Raw genomic sequence first — 10,739 nt, 5'->3', positions numbered from 1 at the left:
CATGTGCAATTCAAAAATGATAATGGTAAAACTAGTACTAGTACCAGTAGGGTGACACAAGCCCAAAATGATGTAGAAATTTTCAAAAAGGTGCTCACATACATGTAAAGTACAAGAACAAATTTTAAATTATCATAACAAACGATGTTTAAACATAACTTTGCCATCTAGGCCTATTTCCAAAAACAAATTGTGTGTGTATTGGGGGTGGGGTGGGGTGGGGGTGTGACAAAATTGATTGGGTATGGCTTTTCAAGAAGGTTTTTGCATAACCAAATACTTAAAAAAAAGTTTGCACATTTTGAAAAATTCATCAAAAATTCTTTGTTCTAAAATAATATTATTTGTTGTTGAGAAAATAAATTTACAAAGTTCCAATTATGTGCCAAAAATTTATATCCCCCCTTTGATCAAAACCTAATTTACATCATTAATTAAATTCCGTTATTTCAGACTGGTAATGAATTAAGTAAAGGAAATACCTATAAGAGGCACATAGGTCACATGGTCACCTGAGCATTTTATGCTCGATTTGACGAATACATGTACTGTGTAAATTATAGAATTATTATGACTTTTTCCTCGGTAAGCCAATATGAAGGAGTGTACATTTAGAGGCAAACACCTTAGTGCGGGTATTACTGTCTCATGACAGCATCTAGTTCTGTCTATTTATAGCATCGTGGAATTTCAGTATATTTTCGTTTATAAGAAGTTTCAAATCTCACCGATTTCAGTTTAGCTGTATTTTGAATTTTACCGTAATGATGATTTAAAAAAAAAGTGCCTGAACATCACATAGCCATAACATAACATGAAATCAAATTGTCTCCATTTACCTACGATGACGCTATCTCTAGTTATACATGTAGAATGTATCGATTGATTTTGCACATTGATAATTTAGCGGGAAATATTCATTTAGCACATTATGGGCTATTTTCTTAGCCCTAATTTTGCTGGGGATATTCCTGAACATAATTACTAATCCTGTTAAAAAGAAAGAAGTCGTTTACAAATTGACTAGGTGTGGGACGCATCTGAATACATGCATGAGTACTAAAGTTTTATCCTTGCAACTTTAATCAAGAACTCTGTAAAAGTTTTATACTTAATCTATCTGCAGAGTTATTTTTCTTTGCGAAGATTTAGCCCATCAGACTTCATGTCTCTCATCCCATTTCACAAAACATATCAACATTACATCTTTCCAGTTACAAAATATTTTTTAAAAGGCAGCATAATGTGGTCATACTATCTGTATAACAGCATTGTCCGGTTAAAATTTGTTTTTAAATTTAAATTTGGTATGTTAAGAAAAGTAATTTAATAGGGCTATTCTTAACACACATCTTATTCAGATGAAAAAAATATGAAATTTTATATATATAAAAGTATATATACATGTATATATATATATATATATATATATATATATATATATATATATATATATATATATATATATATATATATATATATATATATATATATATATATATATATATACAAGCGATGTGCAAAATTCGATTGGACATGATATTAAACTGATACTTAAAGGTAGTGTCTGTTTTAGAGACAATCAATGGAGTCCACATTGGAGTTACACATTATCCAAAACTTGTAACTAAAATTTTATAAACATAATTATTATGGTATAGCAGTGCTAGGATAACTCATCTATGTAGTCATCAAATATCGACATATCAAAACTGAAGGGATTTTTACCAAATATGCATCTCAAAATTGTTTTTAGTATAATCAAAAACAATTTCAATGGAACTGTGAAAAAATCCCAGCAAAAATTAAATGTCGAAATGTTATGTCATCGACATAAAAAGGCGTTTTAAAAACATTATGTGCACGTATATAAAAATTATATAAAATATCACAAAATTTTATCCCTAAATTAACAACTGTTGCTGATATGCACTTGAAAAATGTAACAAAAGTATTAAATGTTTAAGAACAAACGAAGTAGTATGTATATGAATTTTTATATAGAAGCAATAAACATGCATACACTACACAAGTATATTATTGTCAGAATCGGTCTAAAAATGTACTCGTCAAGTGCAAATCGAATTTTACAAAGAATAAAACACACATAAAGAAGATGGGCGAAGAAGCCGAAGAAAAATGCCTACGGTTCGAATTAAATTCATAAATTTTCAACTGCTTGTTTGAAGTATAAATTAAACAAGAAATCCTTAAGAGAATTCTTTTGAAGTTAAGTTAAAGAAAAAGAGTACAAATATGACAGGATAAAATGATACATGTATTTACATGTGCCAAAAATGCAAAAAATTGATAATTTAATTGGCAGAGTCCAAATACAAGCGCAGTGGAGATATTGAAAGCTGGAAGTCAGCTGACTTCTTTTTTAAAAAATACTTTAAGGTATGGTCAACATGAAAGGTTTGGGAAGGTTAGATGAATACACAGCAAAAATTGATCAATAGTTTGTTTCAGATCACATCGGACTCCCCTTCGGAAAAACATAAGTAGTAATAATCAAAGATTACGAAGATCACCTCGACGAATGTTTTCATAAGTAAGCTGAATCTCACAACAATTTTTTTTTCTAGTTTGTGTGCATCCTGAGATCAATATCCATGCAAGTTTGATTTAAGTATACGTAGGACCTATAGTTACTTGGCAATGGGTCTGATTCAAAAACTTCTACCTGTTCACTCATCCAAAAAAATGTAGGTTAGTTCCAACACCCGAAGCAAGTCTGGTAATGTCCATCCCTTTTTGCATTATTCATGCAAGTTTCATCATAACAGGCCATAAAATTATAGAGCTACTCCAAAAACAACACCCTGGTCATTCATTTGAAAAATATTGGTCAGATCTAGCATCCAAAGCAAGTCTGTTAGTGTCCATCTCTAGATACATCATCCTTGTTGGTTTGGTCGAGGTAGGGTAAATATTCACTCATCTAGAAAATATAGTTCAGAACCAGCATTCGAAGCAGATGAGGTAGTGTGCATCCCTAGATGCATCATCCATGCAAGTTTGGTCCTGTAGGTCTTTTAGTTCCTTGACAATGGACCTGCTCCAAAAACATTTACCTTGTCATTCATCTGGAAAATATAGGTCAGATCCAGCATCCGTGCAGTTTAGTTAGTGTCCATCTCTAGATGCATGATCAAAGCAAGCTTTGTCCAGGTAGGTCTTGTAGTTCCTTGAGAACGGATCTTCTCCAAAAACTTTAACCTGGTCACTCATCCAGAAAATATAGGTCAGATCCAGCATCCGAAGCAGTTTAGTTAAAGTATATCCCTAGATACATGATCCAAGCAAGTTTGGTCCTGATAGGGTAGGGCTTATATTATAGTTACCTTGGATTGGACCTGCTCCAAAAACTTTAACCTGGTCACTCATCTAGAAAATATAGGTCAGACGCAGCATCTGAAGCAATTCTGATAATGTCCATCCCTTGATGCATCATCCATGCAAGTTTAATCCAGATAGGGCTTATAGTTCCTTGGGAATGGCCTTGCTCCTAAAACTTAAACCGGGGAGCGGACGCTAACGCCGACACCGACTCCAACGCCGGAAGTATAGCAGAAGCTCATCTCGACTTCGTCGAGGTGATCTAAAAATTCTTGGATCCGCCCATTAATAGCATTGACCATTGCAACCTTTCCTAAATAGGGTTTTAAATAGCGAAAATTGATTCAATGATTCAGATTTTCCTAGACTTTCAGTGCATTTATAACGAGCATCTTCCAATGAACAAGTCTATGACACTGCTTCACTAACCGGGGCATCTGTTATTTTAGTTTGTAAGTTTTGTTCCCAGTAGGTTTATTTTGCATAATATGAATCACTTACAGGTGAATGTGTATCAAATAACAATTAGGCAAGTCATGCAGCTTTCTTTTTTGATATGTGATACAATGATATTTTGATTTATTCCATAATGTAAATATTATATTATTCATTTATTTCAGAGACAATGTTCACGCATATCGCTTTAATGTTTAGAATCGCCAGCTCAATAGCAAAATAAAGAAGGATAAGCATGCTCTTCCTTGTGAGATATTACACATGTAGATTTGCTTACTGAGAATAATTGGTGGTCGTGCTAGGTATGAAATCAGGATATTACCAGATCCAGATCCCTATAATAGAAGATAAACATAAGGAGAAAAATGCCTCCACCATGGGCCCCTTGGGTTTCTTTGAACATTATCGCATGGCAAATGGATAAGTAAATGCTCCTGCAACCTATCAGCGAATAATGGAGAAAAGTGCTCGAGAGATTACTAGAGCAGCAGATTTTATATCTGAATAATAATAGCATTGTGTTCATTAGCATATGGGCTAACTTCCGGATTGTTAAATGTAAAATAAATTTTAAAAAATTTTGAATATTCTATAAATACACTTAAAAGTTGTTAAAATAGAGATTCTGACACTTTCAGTCAAGAAAAACCACGTTTAAAAAAGACGTACCACACCTATATACATAAACTACAAGGGACGAAAGCTCTCGTCTTGGAAAAAATACCCACACCCACTTCAGCGCCTATTTCTGGACTCTAAAGCATTAAATTTTTTCGTTGCCATGGTTCTATCCCCCACAGTGATGATTTTCCTAAACGTTGATGCGTTTGTCAGTCATCAACACGCGTTTAATCAACAGAAAACGGATACAATTTCTTCGATTTGGGGCTCATTTTTCTAAATCAAGCAAACATCAAGACAACTTAAAAATGTTGTTTCAGCATGAGAAGGATTGTGTTACCATGTAATGATCAAAGAAATGCCCTTTCTTAAAGAGGGGAGTTAAATATATGTGGGCTATATTGCAATTGTTTCTGCCTAGGGAATTAAACCTGATGATAATAAAGTATAAAAATAAATCTAGGAATGGTTAAAACCAGAGAAGCTCATAGGGATTCTAGGATTTATGCGATACAATCAGAAATTTAGTTATGACTTACATATATATAGTTAGACGTTCACAAATTTAAAACTATCCATCTACAGTCAAAGAGAACTAAAAAAGAAAACAAAGATTCCTGAATGGATTTTGAAATGGGAAAAATAGCAAGAGGAAGCTTTACAGACTGTTAAACAGTGCTTGTTGTCTCGACATTTTCTGTGCTTTCCAAATTTCTGATCTACCATTTGAGGTTCAAACCGATGCCAATCAGGATAAATTAGGAGTTTTTTTTTCAAAAACAGGAAGGAAATAGCGAGGTTTTCGCTTATGCTAGTAGAAGACTATGCAATTTATTTAATTCCTTTAAACATTCATATCTTTCTGGAAAATTTAGCACACAAACACGAAGTGTCTGCATTATTTAATGCAACAACTTCAATCTTTTAGATCCAGAATTCAAGCTCAGAAATGGAGTCTAATCTGGCTATATATTAAGAATGTATTAAATCTTAATATTCTACTTACAAACAAATAGCTGACAAGGTGATTATATGATTATAAAAAACAGTTAGTCATCTATCTAAATTATGAAACCCGTGTCCGTAAGGTTCGTGCTTTAGGTTAGGCATAAGATAGCCATATTAATTTTTTTATTATGCTCTATTGAGAATACTAGAAATTGATTGGCTTGTAAGGAGGATTTAAAACTCAATAATGACTCTAAAAAGTACAGTTTTACAGCAATAATGACCTAGAAATCATTGCACGTAGGATAGAATGACCCAATCATTATAATTATTGACCGCTTAATAATGACCTCTTAATCAAAATTCCTTTAATATTAAAATTAATGCATAGAATAATGATTATATGTTAAAAAACGTGTTATAAAATGTGCATTGTCTGTTTACTATAGAGAATACGATAGGTCTATACGTCATAAAATTTATCGTTTATTCATTTGAACATTTCGTTACAATTCAATTCCAGGGAATGCAGACTCGGCTCTTCTTTACGGTAAAATTCTGCGCCAGGCTTTCATTCTGCAGGTCTCGGGTCCTTATTTCATCATGTTGACTTCAAAAGGGATAATTATTTATAATTGTATAATATATTTACAGCACTTTCTAAAATGTTTCATACTCCTTCACTTTGAGCAGACAATATGTATGTTGAAATAAAATGTGACACCTTTATTTACTGTATTAAAAATTCATGTCACAGACCTTATGATAACTATACTTGTCTTTTATATTACAGATAACCAGTGGATCAAGTTTCGTACAATGTGATAATATGTATAGACTCCCTATTTAATTGTAAATCTCCTTGACAAATGAGTCGAGAGTTTTAGTCTCAATTGGGCAGATTTAATGTCAGCAGAGACCATAAAGCGTATGGGTTTCTTGTGCATTGCTAGAATTTTATATTAAGTTTTTTTTTTTGTTTGCTTTTTCATCTTAGAAAAACTTTTCTTGTTTTGGTTGCAAACTTTAAATGATAAGAAATTGAGCAATTATAAAGCACTGCAAAGATATATTCCTAGCACAAATACATGTACTGGAAGTACATACACTATTTTTTTTTTAAATTGATATACATATATATCAAAAATAAAATGACTGCCGTCATGAGAAAAGGGCCCTTAAGGTCAAAATTTCACAAATTGACTTTTTGATAAATTTTGATAGCCTGACTCTTTCTGAATACAAATATACATCAATTTTTAAAATATCTCACGTTTTTAGTATTTTATGAGCATTTTAGTGAGGCCGTTTCAAAACAACGTTGACGTTATTTACTGAATACGTAATGACGTCGCATGCGTCAAACATTCTTTAAAACTACATTTTTTAAAATAACCTTTATCGTTTTGACACATATAAACTTGAGAATTTTTTTTTTTTCCAAACAACTATTATGTGATTATTCATGAGGGAAGTCGCATACTATTTTCATACTGTATTAGAGCAGATTTAGTAGTCTTGTAAAGGGAGGAGTGGGGGTCTAGACAGGATCTAGGAACGGTTTCTATTCAATCGAAAAATTAATTCTTGTTGAATTCCCAACAGTGTATTTTTTTATAATTAATACTCTAGCTCATTTTATAAAAGATATAAAGTACTTGTAATATTAAAATATATATTTAAAAAAATCTATATAGATTTCCCAGAGGGGCACCTCGTTCAATTAAAGCGGGGCATCCCCTCGCAAAAGAGGACATCGATCCCGATATAAAAAAAAATATATTTTCACAGAGGCACATAATGATGTCAAGGATTGCTTTAGGAACGTTTATTCAGTACATGAAAGTTTAAATTTTTTGTCAACTTCTTACTTTTTTAAGTAAATCACACTTAATCAAAAGCGGTTATAAATATTTCTATACTTTTGTTTTATTTTGAGGCAGCTGTGCCCTCGACGCTACTGCTTTATCACTTGAACACATCAATTATCGTTCATCATTTCTTAAAAGGGCCGTTAATTTAAACCAACACAACCAATCAAACATTATCGTTTACGTATATATTGTATAATTTGATCAAAGAGATGCTTGTACTGCTCAAATATATACTCATACTAAACAGACTTTTCTGAGCGAAATGAAATATGGTTGCATTACATTTTTTATGAAATCTATTAGAAATTGAAACCGAGTATCTTGCGAGACTTAACAGCCCTTAGAATGAAGGGGGGGGGGGCAGAGGGGGCCTGCCCCCACTTTTTCTGAGTATAGTAATTTGCTATAGCAAATTTTCCTTTTATAGGTGCTCCCCCCCCCCCAATTTTGATTTTTGTTGTAATGTGGAGCACTGGCAAATTCCAAGATTTTTACAGATAAGGTTTTCCTTTTTTCTGCTTGTCAGATTATTTTAAGAAGTCCCCCCCCCCTAACACCACACTCTTGAGTCAGTGTAGGTATTTATTTATTTTTTTTTTTTTTGCTTGCCATATTTTTGGAGGAAGCCCCCCCCCCCCAACTTTTGAAACTGTTGCTACGGTCCTGCTTGAATATATGTATTTTAACATAATTAAGGTCCTCTGATCATCTTCCTCTGTGGTATCAGCTAACCTGACACCTAAGCTTTCATATATTTCGGTGCGATGAAATGTACATAAAATTATATTCTTAAACAAGAATTAAATATTACGTCCAACACACATGTTTATACTTTTTTGTATATGAGGCGATTCGGTTTAGTAATATCCCATTGAATGTTTTTAACTCTACCACTCTAACTTGACCTTCATAGGCGACTTAGTATCTGATTTTGTCTTGAAATCTAAAGATAAATTATACAAACCATTTCTTCCTAGTTATTGTTTCAAAAAATAACAATTTGTCAAAATCTCGAAATTAAAGAACATGACTCTTATTTTTGCCTGTAACCACACCACTGAAATAACAATATTTTTTTTCTTTAAAATCAGAAAGATGTATGTGCTTGTTTAATCCTCTTCCTTCAGTATCCCGACATCAACGGAACTTTCAAAAAAATGTTGAGATATCCGGGCATCGAGATATCAGAGCTGGGACTCGACGTCCAAGATTTCCACACGAAATGTGACTAATTTATTACATACAAATGTACATGAATTCAGCAGTTCGCTCGAAACATCATCAGTGTTAATTTCTTTTCATCTTTCTCAAAATGAAGATTTCTTGATTGTTTTTGTTGTCTTACGACTTGTTGTTGATATTTTTGAACATTTTCTTAACATTTGAATATGACACCCATAAACACTTGTTACTAATCTATCAGTGATTTATTCTCAAAAGATGTCGCCATTTCAACATTTGTCAGACGTTTGTAATTTCTTGACAGCCTAATCTATTGTTTAATCTGTTGTTTCTTCTGTTTCATAAATATTTTAATCCTAATATCACCGTCGATGTAATTGTTATTTTCTTCAGCATTGATCATAATGCTTTTGGAAAAAGTCCACATTAGCTGCATTTATTTCTTAAACATATTGCAATAAATTTCAAGTCAGCTTTTATCGGAACAATTTAAGAAAATTCATACGATAGTATTTTGTATCAGACACTACTTTTTAAAAATGTATTTATATGATCATTTCAAAATGTTTTTTTTTTATCACAATTTATTTTTTGCAAAATTTCCGTGGCATCCCCCTCTTCCGTTTTTCCCTTTAGCATATTCTCTTGATGTTAATTTAGCAAAGAATTATATATATATAATGGTCGTTTGACCCCCCTCTCTCATTCGTTGTTTTAGTAGGAGGTTCGAATCTCCCATGATACCAGTATCTATACCCCCCCCCCCCCAAAAAAAAAAAAAAAGATAGGTTCTCTTTTTTAGATTGAACTTTTACCGATTCATGCTTTTTCATTCGCATTCATTTTTTCTTTTTTTTTCTTTGCTTTTCAATGATCTCTGCCCCCCCCCCCCTTCTCCCTCAAACACACATTTGGATATCGACGCTTCTCCCTGAGGTGGTCTAACTGCGCATATCGATATGATTAACTAGGAATCAAAATTAAAATGACTAAATACGAGGGCTGTTTGGAAATTATTGAGACATTGTGTATATTCTTCTTTGTAATGAACGTCTTTCAGTGAAAATTTGATATACGTTTAACAAACACTCAGAATTCATAAAAGCAAAAAATATTTAACAAATATTTTATTTCTTCTTTTCAATGGTACATGTATATTAATGTATCAATGGTAGGGGTACCCGGCGCAGTCACGAAATGAGTTATTGAAAATATGTAACACCAACGTTCAAACTCCCTGTGGACACACAGTAAGAGCGATAATAATTCAATTTATGTATATAATTTTTCAATTTTATTTTGACTTCATTTTGTGCAAGTTTATTAGAATTTCGTTCAGAAATACGGAGATCATAAATAAATTCAAGCGCGACATAGAAATCTGAGAACGACGACAAAATGGATTTTGACGTCAAGGCGGCGCAGCGGACATGCATAAAATTTTGTGTAGCGCTAATTCTTTTCCAGACTAAACGACCTGCTAAAACAATAACAATGAGAAAAAAAAACCATGTCTAAAGGTTCTATTTTTTCATTGGTATATATTTTTTTTCTTACATATAATTCAACCAGAGTAAAAACAAAAGCTTCGGATGACCATCAATTATTACGGACTAAATAACGTTGATCCGCGTTGCATAAATCGGTACTGCACGACGCACTAGTCAACCTGTATATAACACGTCATGTAATTTATTTTACACTGGAGTAGCAAGAGCACACATTTTATTTTTTTTTTTTTTTTAAAGAATCGTTTAAGAAAAGAGACATTTGACTTTTAGAATTTTATATGTGATAACAGAGAAAGAAGAGTAAACGCTTCCCGATCGTTTCACAAATGCGAAAACATTTCCGGCTGACTCGACGTTAAAATGACGTAGCTCCAGATAGACATATGCATGCTTATAATTTCACGGGAACTTGTCTAATTATCCTATAAATAAGAAATTTTGCACATTTGTTTTATTCGTTCTTTATGTAATGTTGACGAATTTTCATGAATTTATCTCTGTCCTTTATGGAGTAAAAGTAAACGTCCCAATAATTTCGGAACAGCCCTCGTACATTTTACACGAAGGTATTTCTTTTTATGTATATGTGCATTGATCTCTCTCTCTCTCTCTCTCTCTCTCTCTCTCTCTCTGAAAAAAATATACGTGTATGTAGAATACCATTTAATATTAAGACTTAGTCTACTGAATATGAGTCAAATTTAAACTTGCAAATTGCTCAGAAAACACATATACCGTATCTTTAGCCACGCATCATATATACACATCGCCATAAATCGTCGTAATTAACAATGCGTTCAATGTC

The sequence above is a fragment of the Saccostrea echinata genome, unplaced genomic scaffold, assembly GCF_033153115.1.
Source record: "Saccostrea echinata isolate AGI-Se365-2 ecotype Australia unplaced genomic scaffold, CSIRO_AGI_Sech_v1 ptg000018l, whole genome shotgun sequence".
Taxonomy (NCBI): domain Eukaryota; kingdom Metazoa; phylum Mollusca; class Bivalvia; order Ostreida; family Ostreidae; genus Saccostrea; species Saccostrea echinata.
The sequence above is the reverse complement of the archived record's forward strand: the minus strand, read 5'-3'. Positions refer to the sequence as shown.